Here is a 20570-nt window from a genome sequence, read left to right as displayed (position 1 = left end):
ACCTCTTTCCACCTATCACATTTCTGACGCCCCTCCCCCAAGTCCCTCCTCCCTACCTTTTATCTTAGCCTGCTGGACAAACTTTCCCCATTCCTGAAGAAGGGCTTATGCCCGAAACGTCGATTCTCCTGTTCCCTGGATGCTGCCTGACCTGCTGCGCTTTTCCAGCAACACATTTCCAGTTCTAGTTCTTAAAGTAGTAAAGTTCTTACATTCTTTGCTTCTGTAGAAATTTCTCCATTTGCTCCAAAAGATCATTTCACTGTTTTATTGAGTGGCATTAAGCACCACTATTGATATCATGTGGTATTTGTGCTATAAGCACTCAAATCCCAGCAAGATCAATCTATCTGTTTGAATTTGTTGTCAGCTTAAAACTCAGCTGAGATAAATAGCTCTGGATGGGATCCAAATGATACTATTCCCGCCCCCTTTCAGATTGGCAAAACTTTACATTTGCAGGTAAATTATAGCAGAAACAACTTGTCTCGATAAACCGATATCAGCACGTTTAATCCTATTTTAAGAATTATAGAACATAGAAGATCATAGAACATTACAGTGCAGTACTGGCCCTTTGGCCCTCGATGTTGTGCCGACCTGTCGAATCAATTCGAAGCCTGCCTAACCTACACTAATTCATTCTCGGCCATATGCCTATCCAGTGACCATTTAAATGCCCTTAAAGTTGGCAAGTCTACAACTGTTGCAGGCACTGTGTTCCATGCTCCTAGTACTATCTGAGTAAAGAAACTACCTCTGACATCTGAGCCATATCTATCATCCCTCAATTTAAAGCTATGCCCCCCTTGTGCTATCCGTCGTCATCCTCAGAAAAAAGCTCCCACTGGCCAACCTATCTAACCCTTTGATTATCTTATATCTCTCAATTAAGTTGCCTCTCAACCTTCTTCTCTCTAATGAAAACAGCCTCAAGTCCCTCAGTCTTTTCTCATAAGACCTTCCCTCCATACCAGGCAACATCCTCGTAAACCTCCTCTGCACCTTTTCCAAAGCTTCCACATCCTTCCTATAATGTGGTGACCAATACTCCAAATGTGGCCACACCAGAGATTTGTACAGCTGCAGCACGATCTCATTGTTCCAAAACTCAATCCCCCTCCCAATAAAACCTAACACATGGCTTTCCTTCTTAACAACCCTATCAGTTTGGGTGGCAACTTTCAAGGATTTATGTACCTGGACACCGAAATCTCTTTGCTCATCTGCACTACCAAGAATCTTACCATTAGCCCAATACTCTGTATTCCTGTTGCCTTTCCAAAGTGAATCACCTCACACTTTTCTGCATTAAACTCTATTTGCCACCTCTCAACCCAGCTCTGCAGCTTATCTATGTCTCGCTTTAACCTACAACATCCTTCGTCCGTATCCTCAACTCTACTGACCTTAGTGTCATCCGCAAATTTACTAATTCATCCTTCTATGTCCTCATCCAGATCATTTATATAAATGACAAACAACAGTGGACCCAAAACACATCCTTGTGGTACCTCACTAGTAACTGAACGCCAGGATGAATATTTCCCATCAACCACCACCCTCTGTCTTCTTTCAGCAAGCCAATTTCTGATCCAAACTGCGAAATCACCCCCAATCCCTTGCCTCCATATTTTGTGCAATAGCCTACCATTGGGAACCTTATCAAACTTGAGGGAGCCTTATTGATATCCATATACACTGCATCGACCACTTTACCCTCACCCACCTGTTTGGTCACCTTCTCAAAGAGCTCAATAAGGTTTGTGAGGAAAGACCTACCCTTCACAAAACTGTGTTGACTAGCCCTATTCAACTTATTCCTCTTGAGATGATTATAAACCCAATTTCTTATAACGTTTTCCAACACTTTACCCACAACTGAAGTAAGGCTCAGTGGTCTATAATTTCCAGGGCTGTCTCTACTCCGCTTCTTGAACAAAGGAACAACATCTGCTATCCTCCAGTCTTCTGGCACAATGACGACATAATGATCAAAGCCAAAGGCTTGGCAACCTCCCCCTTGCTTCTCAGAGAATCCTCGGATAAATCCCATCCGGCCCAAGAGATTATCTATTTTTACACTTTCCAGAATTGCTAACACTTCCTCTTTATGCACGCCAATCCTAATCTAGTCTAATAGCCTGTATCTCAGTACTCACCTCAACTACATTGCCTTTTTCTAGTGTGAATACTGATAAAAAGTATTTTTTTAGCGCTTCCCCATCTCCTCTGACTCCACAGACAACTTCCCACAACTGTTAAAAATCACACAAAACCAGGTTATAGTCCAACAGGTTTAATTGGAAGCACACTAGCTTTCGGAGCGACGCTCCTTCATCAGGCGATAGTGGAGAGCTCGATCGTAACACAGAATTTATAGCAAAAAATTTCGAGTGTGATGTAACTGAAATTATACATTGAAAAATTGATTGCCTGTTAAGCCTTTATCTATTAGAATACAGTGATAGTTTCACTTCTTTCATGTGTAAATCACAAAACCTTTTCTTTTAAGATTTGGAGATGCCGGTGTTGGACTGGGGTGTACAAAGTTAAAAATCACACAACACCAGGTTATAGTCCAACAGGTTTAATTGGAAGCACACCAGCTTTCGGAGCAACGCTCCTTCATCAGTTGATAGTGGAGGGCTCGATCGTAACGATGTAACCTGGTGCTGTGTGATTTTTAACCTTTCTTTTAAAGTTGCATTCTCGGGTTAGCTGTTAACAATGGTGATAGCTAGACAATATGTTGAAGGCGTTGGCCCCCTGTGTTCTCCGTCTATGCCATGATGTTTAGATTGATTCTAAAAGTGAGAGAACGGAGTTTTACATAAATTCATGCAGTTTTTGAGCTCAGAGTTCTACATGAATGCATGCAGATTTTGAGCAAAGTACAATGTGACTCTGCAAGTACAAATTCACCCCACAAAATATATGTGTGCATGTGGGTCTTTGTCTGTCTGTGTGTGTCTGTCTGTGTGTGGGGGTTGTTAGTGTGAGAAAGTGTGTGTGAGAAAGTGTGTGTAGTGAGTGCAGAGTGTCTTAAGTCTGTGCGGGGGTGCATGTGTGAGTGTAGGAGTGTGTGTGTCTATAAGGGTGTGTGTGGATGTCTGTGTGCGCGTCTGTGTGTACCTGTGTCCGTGTGTATGTGAGAGTGTGTGTGTGTAGGAATATCTGTATGTGTGTGTAGTGCAATGGTGATCACCTGTAATGTGACATGAACCCAAGGTCCTGGATGAGGACCTCCCTATCAGGGACCTCCCTATCAGGACCGAACTTAGCTATCAGCCTCTGCTCGGCCACTTTTCTCTGCTGCCTGTCCCAAAGTCCACCTTGGAGGATGGTCACCTGAAGGTCCGAGGCTAAATGTCCTGGACCACTGAACTGGGAGGGAACCCTGCTGTCGGTTGATTGTTGTGTGGTGCCCATTCATCCGTTATCGTACCCTTTGCTCGGTTTCCCCAATGTACCAAGCCTCCAGACATCCTTGCCTGCAACATTTCAGATAGACAACGTTGGCTGAGTCACATGAGTACCTGCCATGTACAAGGTGGGAGGTGTTCCCACGCGTAATAGTGGTATCTATGTCCATAATCTGACACGTCTTGCAGAATCCACCGTGACAGGGTTGTATGGAGTTGTCCTGAGAGCCGGGCAGTTTGCTACGAACAATGATCTGTTTGAGGTTTGGTGGTTGTTTAAAGACAAGTAGTGGAGGTGTGGGGAAGGTCTTGGTGAGGTGCTCATCCTCATTGATAATGTGTTGCAGGTCACGAAGAACATGACGTAATTTTTCAGCTCCTGGGAAGTACTGAACAACGATGGGTACCCTGTCAGTTGCAGCATGTGTCTGTCTCCTGAGGAGGTCATTACGGTTCCTTGCTGTGGCACATCAGAACTGGCAGTGGATGAGTTGAGCATCATACCCCGTTCTTGTGATGGCATCCTTGAGTACTTCCAGATGTCCGTCACGTTCCTCCTCATCTGAGCAGATCCGGTGTATGCGTAGGGCTTGTCCATAGGGAATGGCTGTTTTAATATATTTTGGGTGGAAGCTGGAGAAGTGTAGCATTGTGAGATTGTCCGTGGGTTTGCGGTATAGTGTGGTGCTGAGGTATCCATCCTTGATGGAGACGCATGTGTCCAAGAATGAGACAGATAGGCGAGAGTAGTCCATGGTGAGTTTGATGGTGGGATGAAACGTGTTGATATCACTGTGTAGTTTTATCAGTGACTCCTCGCCATGAGTCCAGAGAAAGAAAATGTCATCAGTGTACCTGGTGTACAATGTTGGTTGGAGATCCTGCATAGAGAAGAAGTCTTGTTCGAACCTGTGCATAAAAATGTTTGCATATTGGGGTCCAAATTTGGTCCCCTGTGGCTGGATGAAGAACTGGTTGTCAAAGGTGAAGACGTTGTGATTGAGGATAAAGCGGATGAGTTGTAGGATGGTATTTGGAGACTGGCAGTTGTTGGTGTTGAGTACTGAGGCTGTTGCCACGATGCCATCATTGTGGGGGATGCTGGTGTAGAGTGTGGAAACATCCATTGTGACAAGGAATGTTCCCAGTTCGACTGGTCCGTGGGTGCTGAGTTTCTGTAAGAAATCCATAGTGTCGCGACAGAAGCTGGAGATCCCCTGTCCAACAGGTTTCAAGATGCCTTCTACATAGCTGGAGAGATTCTCACATAGGGTCCCATTGCCCAACACGATGGGACATCCTGGTGTGTTGGCTTTGTGTACCTTTGGAAGGCAGTAGAAGTTGCCTACACGAGAAGTACGTGCGAAGGACTGGATCCAAAGTTCTGATCAGTGTATTTAATTCTCGGGTAAAGTCTTTGGTCGGATCAGCTGGTAGTTGCCTGTAGTGTTCCTGGTTGTTCAGTTGTGGTACACTTCCTTGCAGTAATCTCTTCTATTCTGAATGACAATGGCTCCTCCTTTATCTGCTGGCTTGATGACAATGTTGTGATTGGTTTTGAGAGCCTGGATGGCATTGCGTTGTGAACGGGTGATGTTTTGCTCTACCTTGTGGGTACGGCTGATGAATCTGGCATTTATATATTTCCTGACAGTTTGAGCATACACAGGTAAAAACAATGACTGCAGATGCTGGAAACCAGATTCTGGATTAGTGGTGCTGCCTGAACTGCTGTGCTCTTCCAGCACCACTAATCCAGAGTTTGAGCATACATGTCAAGCCCAGGGCAGCGGCTCTCCGGTGGGGTCCATGTTGACACCTTCTTTGGTCGCTCCTCTACAGATCCCTGTGATGAGTGTTCCAGTTCATCAGTGGGCTCAGTGGGATCACTGCCGGCACCTTGAAATAATTCCCGGAGACTCATTCGTCTGATGAACTCCTCTGCTCCACCACCAAAATGGACCCGTTGGTTCTGGCAACAGAACAGAGGAGTTCATCAGACGAATGAGACTCTGGGAATTCTTTCAAGGTGCCGGTAGTGATCCCACTGAGCCCACTGATAAACTGGAACAGTCATCACAGGGATCTGTAGAGGAACGACCAAAGAAGGTGTCAACATGGACCCCACTGGAGGGCCGCTGCCCTGGGCTTGACATGTATGCTCAAACTGTCAGGAAATATATAAACGCCAGATTCATCAGCTGTACTCACAAGGTAGAGCAAAACATCACCCGTTCACAACGCAATGCCATCCAGGCTCTCAAAACCAATCACAACATTGTCATCAAGCCAGCAGATAAAGGAGGAGCCATTGTCATTCAGAATAGAAGAGATTACTGCAAGGAAGTGTACCGACAACCAGGAACACTACAGGAAACTACCAGCTGATCCGTCCAAAGAACACACCCGAGAATTAAACACACTAATCAGAACTTTGGATCCAGTCCCTCAGAGTTCCCTACACGCCCTCATCCCACGTACTTCTCGTGTAGGCGACTTCTACTGCCTTCCAAAGGTACACAAAGCCAACACACCAGGATGTCCCATCATGTTGGGCAATGGGACCCTATGCGAGAATCTCTCCGGCTATGTGGAAGGCATCTTGAAACCTGTTGGACAGGGGATCTCCAGCTTCTGTCGCGACAATATGGATTTCTTACAGAAACTCAGCACCCACGAACCAGTCGAACTGGGAACATTCCTTGTCACAATGGATGCTTCCACACTCTACACCAGCACCCCCACAATGATGGCATCGCGGCAACAGCCTCAGTACTCAACACCAACAACTGTCAGTCTCCAAACACCATCCTACAATTCATCCGCTTTATCCTCGATCACAACGTCTTCACCTTTGAAAACCAGTTCTTCATCCAGACACACGGAACAGCCATGGGGACCAAATTTGGACCCCAATATGCAAACATTTTTATGCACAGGTTCGAACAAGACTTCTTCTCTATGCAGGATCTCCAACCAACGTTGTACACCAGGTACACTGATGACATTTTCTTCCTCTGGACCCATGGCAAGGAGTCACTGATAAAACTACACAGTGACATCAACAAGTTTCATCCCACCATCAAACTCACCATGGACTACTCTCGCCTAACTGTCTCATTCTTGGACACATGCGTCTCCATCAAGGATGGACACCTCAGCACCACACTCTACCGCAAACCCACAGACAATCTCACAATGCTACACTTCTCCAGCTTCCACCCAAAATATATTAAAACAGCCATTCCCTATGGACAAGCCCTACGCATACACCGGATCTGCTCAGATGAGGAGGAACATGACAGATATATGGAAGTACTCAAGGATGCCCTCACAAGAACGGGGTACAATGCTCAACTCATCGACCGCCAGTTCCGATGTGCCACAGCAAGGAACCATAATGACCTCCTCAGGAGACAGACACGTGCTGCAACTGACAGGGTACCCATCGTTATCCAGTACTTCCCAGGAGCTGAAAAATTACGTCATATTCTTCGTGACCTGCAACACATTATCAATGAGGATGAGCACCTCACCAAGACCTTCCCCACACCTCCACTACTTGTCTTTAAACAACCACCAAACCTCAAACAGATCATTGTTCGTAGCAAACTGCACGGCTCTCAGGACAACTCCATACAACCCTGTCACGGTGGATTCCGCAAGACGTGTCAGACTGTGGACATAGATACCACTATTACACATGGGAACACCTCCCACCTTGTACATGGCAGGTACTCATGTGACTCAGCCAACGTTGTCTATCTGAAACGTTGCAGGCAAGGATGCCCAGAGGCTTGGTACATTGGGGAAACTGAGCAACGGCCAAGACAACGGATGAATGGGCACCACACAACAATCAACAGACAGCAGGGTTCCCTCCCAGTTGGGGAACACTTCAGTGGTCCAGGACATTCAGCCTCGGACCTTCGGGTGACTATCCTCCAAGATGGACTTCGGGACAGGCAGCAGAGAAAGGTGGCCGAGCAGAAGCTGATAGTTAAGTTCGGTACCCATAGGGAGGGCCTCAACGGGACCTTGGGTTCATGTCACATTACAGATGATCACCATTGCACTATACACAAAACAGATATTCCTACATACACACACTCTCACATACACACGGTCGCAGGTACACACAGACGCGCACACAGACACCCACACACACCCTTATAGACACACAGACTCCCACACTCACACATGCACCCCCGCACAGACTTAAGATACTCTGCACTCACTACACACACACACTTTCTCACACTCACAACCCCTACCCCAGACTGACACACACACAGAGACAGACAAAGACCCACATGCACACATATATTTTGTGGGGTGAATTTGTACTTGCAGAGTTACATTGTACTTTGCTCAAAAACTGCATGCATTCATATAGAACTCTGAGCTCAAAAACTGCATGAATTTATGTAAAACTCTGTTATCTCACTTTTTAGATTAGAATCAATCTAAACATCATGGCATAGACAGAGAACACAGGGGGCCAACGCCTTCAACATATTGTCTAGTTATCACCATTGTTAACATCTAACCCAAGAATGCAACTTTAAAAAAAATGTTTTGTGATTTACACATGAAAGAAGTGAAACTATCACTGTATTCTAACAGATGAAAGGCTTAACAGACAATCAATTTTTCAATGTATAATTTCAGTTACATCACACTGCAAATTTTTGCTATAAATTCTGTGTTACGATCGAGCCCTCCACTACCACCTGATGAAGGAGCGTTGCTCCGAAAGCTAATGTGCTTCCAATTAAACCTATTGAACTATAACCTGGTGTTGTGTGATTTTTAACTTTGTACACCCCAGTCCAACACCGGCCTCTCCAAATCATCCCACAACTGTGCTTGATTAGCCCTAATCTTACTCTAGTCATTCTTTTATTCCTGATATACCTTTAGAAAGCTTTAGGGTTTTCCTTGATCCTATCCGCCAATGACTTCTCATGTCCCCTCCTTGTTCTTCTTAGCTCTGTCTTTCAGTCTTTCTTGACTAACTTGTAACTCTCAAGTGCCCTAAATGAGCCTTCACGTCTCATCATAACATAAGCCTTCTTCTTCCTCTTGAAGAGTGATTCAACTTCCTTCTTAAGCTATGGCTTCCGTGGTCGACAACATCTTCCCTGCCTGACTAGTACATATTTATCAAGGACCCACAGTAGCTGTTCCTTGAATAAGCTTCACATTTCAATTGTGCCGCAGTTTCCTTCCTCATCCTATGCATCCTAAATCTTACCTAATCACATCGTAATTGCCTTTCCCCCAGCTATACCTCTTGTCCTGCGGTATATACCAATCCCTTTCCATCACTAAAGTAAACATAACCAAATTGTGGTCACTATCACCAAAGTGCTCACCAACCTCCAAATCTAACCCCTGACCAGGTTCATTACCCAGTACCAAATCCAATGTGGCCTCGCCCCTTGTTGGCATGTCTACATGCTGTATCAGGAAGCCCTCCTGCACACATTGGTCAAAGATTGAATGTTGTTATTTGCTTGTGAGTTCATGAGAAAATAGAAGTCACATGACACCAGCGATTTCACCTGATGAAGGGGCAGCTCTTCGGAAGCTTCCGATTTCAAACGAACCTGTGCGACAATAGCCTGGTGTCATGTGATTTCTAATTTTGTTCACCTCAGTCCAACACAGGCACCTCCACAATTTGAAAAAAAAAGTATTTGATTACAAATATTTAATGCCTATTTCTGAATATTTATTACAATAATCGATTTTGGATTACACTCTCTCATAGAGGATATGAAAATTAAGTACAGCTATAATGTAACATTTCTGTTTTAGTTTTGCATGCATTCTTTAAATTTACCTGATAAAATAATTGAATATTCAAACAAATATATAAAGGCAAAATTACCCACAGTCCATTTTTCCTTCTTGATCAAACAATTTGTATTTGTTTCAACATTTAAGAGGACAATCACAATGACCTCAACTCTCTACTCAATCAACACAAGTTGTTGCAATGCGTGTTCTTTATATTTCATTTCAGCTTTAATACCTTCGTCATTGCAGCCTTTCAAAATCACACTGCCATTGTTTATTGTTAGAACCTATAGAGAAAGAAATTCTTGATGGATCACAATAACCTACTTTTTCAAGAGGTCTAGCTTGATATGAATAACCTCACAGGCACATAGTTACTCAGGTTATCCCCTCTGCCTGTTCCACAATCTGAGATCTTCGGGCTTGCTTTAAATTTAACACTTTAGGTTCTGGATTGATTTGGTGATCTTCTTTACAGCCACAGTCTCCCTTTCCTTGACTGGAGCCTATTTAGTTTACAATCATAGAGGAAAAACTACTAGTGTGCCTTAACAAGGAGAGGATCTTGTCTTAACTGCATTGTAGTTTATTACATGACAGCAGCTAAGTACAACATATGTTAGCTAGTCAGAAATTGGTACTGAGACTGTTGGGGGACATAGATGATGCATCAATCTTCTTTGAGATCCAGGACTATTCTTCCCATCTTCTCAAAATCTTCTCAAAAATTCTTCCTATCTCCCCCTTTAAGACTATATAACATCATTTGATTAGGTGGAGCTTAATGTAAGCTTCCATCATTAAGATCTTCAGAGCCATTACCTTATACAATACCAATCATAAATACTTCATCTTTTGTAATCCCATTCCTCTTCATTGCAATGGACATATTTCCCTTCAAGTGTATATCCAGTTTATTTTTGAATGTCATAATTGTATTTGCTTCCACCAGCCTTTCAGTCACCATTAATCCAGACCACAATAACTCACCGTGTGAAAGTAATTATTTCGCCATGTCACTTCTGATGCTCATCATTTTAAATCACTATCCTCTGATTGCTGACAATTCTCCCATTTGAAGAATAGCTCCTTATCCACTCCAAAACCAGAACTATTCATAAATTCATAAACCATCAAAGAAAACAATCCCAGCTTCTCCACTCTTTCCAAATGATTGAGTTTCTCATCCCTCGTACCATTCCAGTAAATGTCTTTTCTTTGGTTGTTGGCTGGGCCAGCATTTGTTACTCATCCTTTGAGAAAGTGTTGGCGTCTCTTCAACCATTGCAGTCCTTGTGCTGAGGAACTACAGTGCTGTTTGGGCACCTGCAACCTTACCAAGACTTTGGGTTCAGATGCCAGTTAATCAAGTTCACAGCAACAATTTATTTTAATGATTTCATTGGAGGCAGCATTGTACTGAAGAGAAGAGAAACCCATTACTGCAAATCTCTGCCTCTTTCAAACAGTCAATGGCACCATTGCAGACATGTATTTTCAATCATTACTTTCTCTCACTTCCCTTTTAGCCATTGTCAAGGTCCTTTACCTTCTTATTTTCCAACAGTTCATTAGTTTCAAGAGTCCATTATTCCCTTTATGAATGCAGATGTTCAATCTTGACATTATTAGAATTTAAACAATAATTCATCTCCACTGCAAAATCCTTGGTATAATCTCATTCAAGTCACAGCCTCTTTTTCCTTCTGTGGCAAGCCAAAGAAAATAGCAGAAAGTGATGATCATTCATTTGAACAATGTTCGCCTATTGTAATGTGGTACATTGTCCAAAATGCATAGTTGTGTTTTTAGAAGGCTTATTCCCAATTACAATAATGAGTTTATTGGTGTCACATCCAAATACAGATCAGGTGCAGGTTTGAAGGACCAAATATATTTTTACAACAGCTTTCGTGGTCAATTTACTCGGTACTATTTTGCCAGATTTTCCGAATTCAGTTTCCCAATTCATCGAAGGGGAATTTGAATTCCTAACCCTCGAAATACTTTTGAAAAAAATCCCAATGTTTCCCACCCACATGCATTAACTATTAAGTACCAGGGTTTCTTTAAATATTCTTAACAGTTACTCAAGGGCCAGTGTTTAAAAGTTATTGATGATAAGAGCTGTAATGCAATGAGACATATTTGTCAATCTGCCCAGCTAAACATTTGGGCCTCACACAGGGGTGTCTTAATAATTGCTGTCAGGAAAAAATTACTTAACTGTTACAACCGGCAAAGCTGTTGATCCAACCTTACTTGTTGTCATGTCAATTGTTTAACCATCACCATTGTCTCACTGTTGATGAGGGGGTGGGCAATAAATGCTGGCTTAGATATGACCCTGGCAGCTGTTTTGTCATTCGTTAGCACAGAAACCTACTGGGAGAGTGAAATCCTGTTATGATGTTGGGGCTTTCACCTGCTGGCCAGCCAGCTGATGAGGAACACTCGCTGCCTCTTCCAAGGAGGATCAACTGAACCTCAAGACTATCAGACAGCTGTAAGACCAGTAGCAGGTTGTTCCCCAAGGGCAAACGTCTCACCTATTAAGGGCTACTGGCCAATTATAATCTGGAAGCCCTTGTGCTCAGCAGTGCCATGGGAGGTCATGGTATCTGCTCGAAGAATAACTACCAGAGGGTCAGGGTGAACCATGCCACTGGTAATTATGTGTTTGAGGGTAATATCTCAGAGACATAGAATCCCTACAGTGCAGAAAGAGGCCATTCAGCCCATCAAATCTGCACTGACCCTCCGAACAGCAGCCCACCCTATCCACGTAATCCTGCATTTGCAATGGCTAACCCACCTGATGAGGGAGCAGTGCTCTGAAAACTAGTGCTTCCAAATAAACCTGTTGGAGTATAACCTGGTGTTGTGTGATTTTTAACTTTGTCCATCCCAATCCAGCACCGGCACCTCCATAACATGACCACCACACCTGAACATCCTGGACTCTGTAGGCAATTTAGCATGGCCAATCCACCTAACCTGTACATTTTTGGACTGTGAGAGGAAACTATAGTACCCAGCGGAAACCCATGCAGACATGGGGAGAACTCCACATAGACACTCACCCGAGGCTGGACTTGATCCTGGATCCCTGGTGCTGTGAGGTAAAAGTGATTAACATTGTACCGGCCCACCTCAGCAGGGAGGTCACAATGAGTTCCTAAAGTGATCTGCCAGGCTAGAAGGAACAAACATCATTTGTTGGCTTTGTTTTAATCTCTCCCAAGCAAGCCTGAAGAAATTGAGAAACAAGCTCCTTGCCTTTTCATTTGCTTCTGTTTGTGGATGTCAGCTTTATTCCTCTACTCCACAAACATATACCTGACGAGCACTAGTTAAACCAGCTGAGCAGGTACTCCTCATATTGGAAACTTTTGGATAGAAGTAATCTAAAGTTAAAAAGCTACAAATCTAAAGTTGGTTTCTGGGGAGAGGTCATCTTGCCCCTGTGCTGGAGGATCAACCTTCCCAAGCACTCCTCTCAAATCCTGTAGCTATAGAGCTCAGGACCAATTGAACCTTTCTGACCCAACGGGAAGAGAGCCAAAATCCTTCTTTCCACAGATCCGATGTTCTTCCTGCTCAGCCTCTGCGATTAGGAGAGCAACCCAGAAATCTAAGCTTACTCAGAAGGAAAAAGTCAATAAAACTTGCAAACAGGTCTGGCTCCTTGTCTACACTTCAAAATGGACGACCAGTAGGACTAGTTCACCTCCAGTTATTACTAGTCTTAGCCTCTGGGAACGTCAGGGCTCAGTAAAAGAGCTGTTGCATAGGTTGCTGGAGACATTGGTGGGTTCTTGACCCACTGTAGATTCTGCCAATCTACCCGGGATGACCAGGTTAAAATTTAATCCATTATCTTGATAATCAGTACTAGAGAAGAATAGCATTTGTTTGAAGTACTTCTTGCATTTTCTTTGCAAGTATGTGCAAAGACACCACGATAATGACTAAGAGGCTCTACAGACTGTTTTGGCAACAAATAGTGAATAAATTTTGGGAGAGAGAAGGATGCCTTCCAGCCTGTTGGTTGGTTAACAATGGGCACTACTCTAGAAAAAGAGTCAGCTAATGAATACTGAATTTATTAGCTCTAAGCAACAGCCACTGGAGCTAACTGCCCTCCATTTAGATACAGGCATTTTTTCTATAATGTGATAGTCATAGAACTATGCACGGTGGCACGGTGGCACTGCTGCCTCACAGCACCAGAGACCCGAGTTCAATTCCCGCCTCAGGCGACTGACTGTGTGGAGTTTGCACATTCCCCCCGTATCTGCGTGGGTTTCATCCAGGTGCTCCGGTTTCCTCCCACAGTCCAAAACCATGCAGGTTAGGTGGATTGGCCACGCTAAATTGCCCGTAGTATTAGGTGAAGGGGTAATTGTAGAGGAATGGGTCTGGGTGGGTTGAACTTCGGCAAGTCGGTGTGGACTTGTTGGGCTGAAGGGCCTGTTTCCACACTGTAAGTAATCTAATCATAGTTGCATTCTTGTGCAACCCTGCACTACACAAAAATTGCACAATACAAATAACACAGGAGGTGTTGGCAATAGAATCACACTATAGCCAAGACACACTTTAAAAGTTCGCATTTTAGAAACAGCCTTCCCTATTCACCCAATTGCATTACAGCCAATTCGAATTAATGAAAAATGCACTGTAGCAAAACTGACTGTATTTAAATAGAATACCAAGGCATTTATCTGACTGTTGTTTGTTGGAGCTGACTGTGCGCGATTGGCTGCCCATTTTCCTGTGTTGAAAATGCTCTTCCAATATCACGCCATTGGCTGTGAAGAACTTAGATAGCTCCTGGGGTCATGAAAGGTACAGTTCAGTACACTGTCTCGGTGCAGGGGCAATTGAGCTGACACTATCAACACTCATTCACAGCAATCACCACTTTTAAAGCATTAATGCTGTACAAGATCTACTCTGACTTGACGAGTCGGAGGTCATAAATTAATGTATGAAACACTGGGACCACCTAATACATCTTGTGTGCTGCATTTTATCAAACTGCCAACACATGTACCATTATTTATCACTGTTTTCTAAGATTTCAAAAATTTTATGGCATTTCAAAGGATCTATATTTATCTGTATAGTTGCACTAAAAAAAACAGATAAACAATTGTATTTTTTGGTCCTTATTCAGCAAGGTCAATTTTTGAACAAATATTGTAACCAGTGAGTGACCTGCAAATTGATATGTCGTAACATTTAGTCACAGTATACAATGTCCTAGGGTTTTTTTTCTAATAGGTACACACGAGACATTGTTAGACAGAATATCTGTTTGCAAGTGACTTCACCAATGTTGCACTTAACTGAGAGTGCTTTGGAATTTGTGTTGCGTAAATATTTCATGATTTGACATAGGCAGGTTAAACCATCCACGTGTTTAAAAAAAAATCCCTTGTATCAAATTTTATAAACCACTAGGGGTCATTGCTAAAGACAGAAAGTTAGGTTATGTTAAACTTGCATAAAACCATAGTTGGACCGAATTTGGTGAGTAATTCTGGTCTCTGCATTATATTTAAAAGGTCACGGAATGATTGGAGAAGGAATAAAACAGTTTTACTGAAATGATGAAGTAAAAAATCACACAACACCGGGTTTTAGTCCAACTGGTTTATTTGAAACCACAAGCTTTTGGATCCGCTGCTCCATCCCTCAGCCAGCTAGAGAGAGAGAATTTCAAATACAAATGTGAAGTACTGCGTACAGTTTCAGTCTTCTTACCCGAAGAGGATGTACTGGTTTTGGAGGGGGTGCAGAGGAGATTCACTGGGTTGATTCCAGAGTTGAACGTAAGAAGAGAGATTGAGTATATGGGGACTATATTCATCCGAATAGAAGAATGAGGGTGTTCTGATAGAAACAAATAAAATTATGAAGGGAAGAGATAAGATAGAAGCAGGGAGATTGTTTCCACTGGTGGGTGAAACCAGACCTAAGGGGCATAGCCCCAAAATAAGGGGGAGTAGATTGAGGACTGAGTTGAGGAGGAACTCCTTTACCGAAAGGGATGTGAATCTGTGGAATTCCCTGCCCAGTGAAGCAGTTAAGACTATCTCACTGAATGTTTTTAAGGCAAAGATATTTGGATTTTTGAACAGTAAAGGAATTCAAGGTAATGGTGAATGGGTGGGTAAGTGGAGCGAAGTTCACAAAACGATCAACCATGTTCTTATTGAATGGTGGAGCAGGCTCGATGGGCCAGATGGCCTACTCCTGCTCCTAGTTCTTATGTTTTTATTGAGACTCTGCCAGAAGATTGGAACTAAAGTAGGGCTGAACAGGGAGCTCTGCTACCATATTATCATATATAATATCAATATTGCTTGATAAAACAAGATATCTGACATTATTCAAATTAAAATATGCCCACTTACCTTGTAATGACTTCTGCAATGAACGTTCCCGGATGGAGCTCTTCTGTTATAGATCAGCAATTCTCGAATCCACCAAAGGTAATGTTCATGCTTGAAGCCATGTTGCCTTCTACAACACTTGAGCTTCAGATCCTGAAGTTTACATGTCTGATCGGAAAGCTACAATAAATGTCTGAGTATGTAAGATGTCTGAGTATGTATGTCTGAGCTGGGTAGGGTGAGAGTTGATTGAGGGGTGACTGGATGTAAATGGGGTGAGGGGATTCAGTGCCAGGTAGGTGCGGGTGTAATATGCCAGGTAGGTGAGGGTGTAGAGTGCCAGGTGTGCAATAGGGGTAGGGTGCCAGATTAAGTAGATGAGCACTAAAGATAGCTTGTGGAGGTGGGAGGTGTGTTCAGCACTGGTGCATTGTTGGGTCGTATTGGCATGGGATCTGTTGACTTTGATGTTCGGGTCAGGCTGACAAGGGCATGTGTCAGGTCAGGGGAATGGAGTTGGCTTGGATTGGGACAGATTGGAGCATGGGGGTGGGCAGGCAGGGATTGGGTGCTATTGGTTGAGGTCAGATCAGGTCAGTGGATGAGTGGTTGGGACTTAGAAAGTTGGAGTGTGCCATCCGGACTGATAGGTTCAGGCCAGTTTGGGGTTGTGGGTATCGGGTTGTGGAGGATTGGACCTGGCAGGAGATGGTGCTACACTGGACTCCGGTGTTGTTAAGGGGTGGTGGGGAAGATGCACGATCTAGTGACGTTGGATCCAGTCAGGGAATAGGGGTATCAGGTCTGGGGAATGTGGTGTGTGCTGGGTCCAGCAGAGAGGGAGGTTCCTATTAGTGGATGGGGGATTTGGGTCATGCAGTAGCAGTTGTGGGGAGCAGGTGTAGTTGGAAAGTAGTGGGCAATGTGAGTTGGGGGAATAATTTAAGCTGATACCGAAGAGTTAGAGTAGGCATTTAATCCTCCCATGCTCCTTGGGTTACTATGAAGTTCAATGAGTCAGAACCCTGGAAAATCCTTGTCTTTTGGGAGCTTTTTGGGAGGATTCCAGAAACAAGAAAAATATCAATGGAATTTTCAATTTTCCTGCAATTCCTTTAGAATCAGCTGGGTATGATCCCTTCATGGTCCCATTTCACAACTGGTCCAATGACTGCTGGTCCATTGATTGGACAAAACTGCATCTCAGCACTGCTGGCTCTTGTCTTACTTCATGACCAGTTGGCTGCTCACAACAACCTGGCCTTGCCTTCATGAGGTCTCTGACACAGCTTGAAGGCTCACCTTGTTGTTTTGAGCAGGGACAAAGCCAGGCCGCTTGTTTTTCTGGTCAGCAGTGATCAGAAAGAAGCTGTGGTGGGCATTTTCCTGTACCGTACTGAGCTACTTCTCACTCCTATAACATGCACCAGCTGCCCACACGGCAAACACTTCACACACTTTAACAAAGTGGTCATGCTTCAATGTCAAAGGAGAGCAGTCCTCCCTTGAGTCAAAGGGACTGCTGCTCCTGGCCATTAGTGGAATGGGATTGAACAATTCTTGATTGTTAGGAGAATCAAAGGATACGATGAAAGGGCAGGAGAATGCACGTGAGGTATGTTGGAAAGCCATGATCCCACTGAATGGTCCAGCAGGCTTAAGAGACCCAATGGCCTCCTTTTATTCCAATTTCTTATGGTCTTACGGATTGTTGGGAGACATGGGGTTGGCGTGGAAAGCACAGTGAACAGGAGGCACTGTAGGGATAGGCATGTGGAGAGGATCAATGTTGGGAATGGCATTCTGGAATATGGAGTGAACAAAGACAATGAGGAAGAGGTATCTTGATATTTTAGGCGAGAGAGCCAGAAGTGCACAGGAGGACAGAAGAATGTTGAGAGAGGGGTTTCATACCATCTGTGCTCCATCGCGACAGCTTGGTCCTTCTACGGTTGTGGGACCACAGAAAGGGGGACCACAGTACAATGGTGGGGAGCACCAAGCTGCAGTGACAGGGCATAAAGGGGAAGGAAGGAAGTTGGGGTCTCAGTTTGAGGTGGTGGGTAAGTGGCTCAGTCAAGATCAGCTGCTTGGGAAGTCACTGGTAGAAAGGGACATGGAGGAATCTGACAGTCAAATTAAGCTCACTACTCCCAGTGTCTCTCATGATCTGCAGATTATAAAGAGAGCATGTTTTTACCCCAGAAACAAATGCAGCTTATTTTCTTGTTCTTTTCTCTGTTTTTCTGCTGTTTAATAAAAGTCAAAGTTTTCCAATGTCTGGCAGCCATTGCCATTTCAGTCTCTTCCATTGAAATTGTGGGTGGATTGTCAACAAATGTCTCATTTTCCACAGATACGTTCTGACATACATGCCTGTCTCTGTCCATGCAGAAACCATGAGAGAAGTCATAAGGTTCTTCTACAGTTCAATTGTTAAATTGAAATATCCATTCCATGCAGCTTTGAATGGTAAATTCTTAATAATTCCTATTAATTCTTGTTATGGGCAGATGATGTGACTATGGCAACACAGTATTTGACACTTGTGGAAACATAGAAAGCTCAAGTTGAAATTTGGAAGTAGCAGATTAGTATTTATTATTTCATGTCTGCCAATTAATATCTTGAGATGGATCCATCCAGGTGTCGTAGCAGAACCTGGCGTGCAACATTTCAAATAAGGGCAATACATCTTGTTCACAATTTGGAAAATGATACAAGCAGACTGCTCAATTTATCTACTTTGCAGGCATGCCTACTGACAGAGTGGCAATTTTCTTAGTGCTCAACAATCTTGTCTGATGGGTGTTGTAAATGGGTTTGAAAGAGAGTTTTAGATATTATGAAAGTTGAAAGGGAGAGTAGTTAAAGACCTTGAAAGAGTCAGACTCGAGACAAGGTTCTCCTCTATAATAAAACTCTATCTTGTTTACTTCAAAGGATTCTTCCAGTGAGACCAAAGTATGGCTACCTTCACATACCCATGCCGGCTTTGGAGAAATGTATACCAAGAAGACATTAGTGACTGTGCATGCCACATTTAGAAGAGGGATTGAGTAAGTAGAAATAAGGAGTGTGTGTGTGTGGGGGTGTTGAAGGTGGGGGGACTGCATTCTTCTTCCATGATTATAACCTCTCTGGGTCAAATAGTTGATGCCTCTATAATAATGATTCTTTAATATTTCTGAAACAACGAATTAAGCATTAAGTGGGATAAATCTCTAGAGTTACATTAATCTGAATGTAGAATACATAACTATGTCAGAAAATGACTAAAGGCTAATGAATTTGCATGTCAATTACTAAGCAGTAAAAGCAGCAGTAAACACTATGCTGGAACACAGTGATGAGGAGTCCCAAATATGCAGAGAAGGAGTGGCATAAAGGATAGCATGTACACAGTTAATCATTTATTCTCTTGTGATACCTTACTAGGACAGAGAACATTAAGAGGATGACGGAGAGAGGTGTTCAAAACTATGAGGTTTTAAACAATGTTAATTGGGGCAAACTTATTAATATGCAGGTTTAATTGGTGGTTAGGAAGGCAATGTTAGCATTCATTTGGAGAGGACTAGAATACAAAAGCAGGATTGACTGCTGAGGCTGTATAAGGCCACATTTGGAATATTGCAAGCAGTTTTGGGCCCCATATTGAAGAAAGGATCTGTGGCCTTGGAGCAGTGTCCAGAGAAGATTAACAAGCATGATCGTGGGGGTGAAGGACTTGTCAGTTGAAGACTCTGGGTCTGTACTCAATAAAACTTAAAGGATGAGGGGGAATACGAAAGATTAATCTGTTGGTGTCAGTGGGGGAGCACTTTGGGGCCTGCAACCACAGTTCTATTAGATTTAAAATAATGAGGAAAAGGATAAACCAAATCTAAAAGTTGAAGTTCTAAATTGAAGAAAGGCCAACTTTGATGGTATTAGGCAAGAACTTTCGAAAGCTGGTTGGGGGCAGATGTTTGCAGGTAAAGAGATGGCTGGAAATGGGAAGCCTTCAGAAATGAGATAATGAGAATCCAGAGACAGTATATTCCTGTTAGGGTGAAAGGAAAGACTGGTAGGTGTAGGGGATGCTGGATGATTAAAGAAATTGAGGGCTTGGTTAAGAAAAAGAAAGAAGCATATGCAAGGTGTAGACAGTATAGATCAAGTGAATCCTAAGAAGAGTATAAAGTATACTTAAGTGGGAAATCAGGAGGGCAAAAAGGGGACATGAGATAACTTTGGCAAATAGAATTAAGGAGAATCCAAAGGGTTTTTACAAATACATTAAGGACAAAAGGGTAACTTGGGAGAGAATAGGGCCCCTCTAAGATCAGCAAAGCGGCCTTCGTGTGGAGCCACAGAAAATGGGGGAGATACTAAATGAGTGTTTTGCATCAGTATTTACTGTGGAAAAGGATATGGAAGGTATAGACTGTAGGGAAATAGATAGTGACATCTTGCAGAATGTCCACATTACAAAGGAGGAAGTGCTGAATGTCTTGAAACACATAAAGGTGGATAAATCCCCAGGACCTAATCAGGGGTACCCAAGAACTCTGTGGGAAGCTAGAGAAGTGATTGCTGGGCCTCCTGCTGAGATATTTGTATCATCGATAGTCACAGGTGAGGTGATGGAAGACTGGAGGTTGGCTAGTGTGGTGGGTGGTAAGGACAAGCCAGGGATCTATAGACCAGTGAGCCTGACGTTGGTGGTGGACAAGTTGTTGGAGGGAATCCTGAAGGACAGGATGTACATGTATTTGGAAAGGCAACGACTGATTAGGGATAGTCAGCATGGCTTTGTGCATGGGAAATCATGTCTCACAAACTTGATTGAGTTATTTGAAGAAGTAACAAAGAGGATTGATGAGGGCAGAGCAGTAGATGTGATCTATATGGACTTCAGTAAGGCGTTCGACAAGGTTCCCCATGGGAGACT

The sequence above is a fragment of the Chiloscyllium plagiosum genome, chromosome 15 (genome assembly GCF_004010195.1).
Source record: "Chiloscyllium plagiosum isolate BGI_BamShark_2017 chromosome 15, ASM401019v2, whole genome shotgun sequence".
Taxonomy (NCBI): Eukaryota; Metazoa; Chordata; class Chondrichthyes; order Orectolobiformes; family Hemiscylliidae; genus Chiloscyllium; species Chiloscyllium plagiosum.
Note: the sequence above shows the minus strand (reverse complement) of the source record.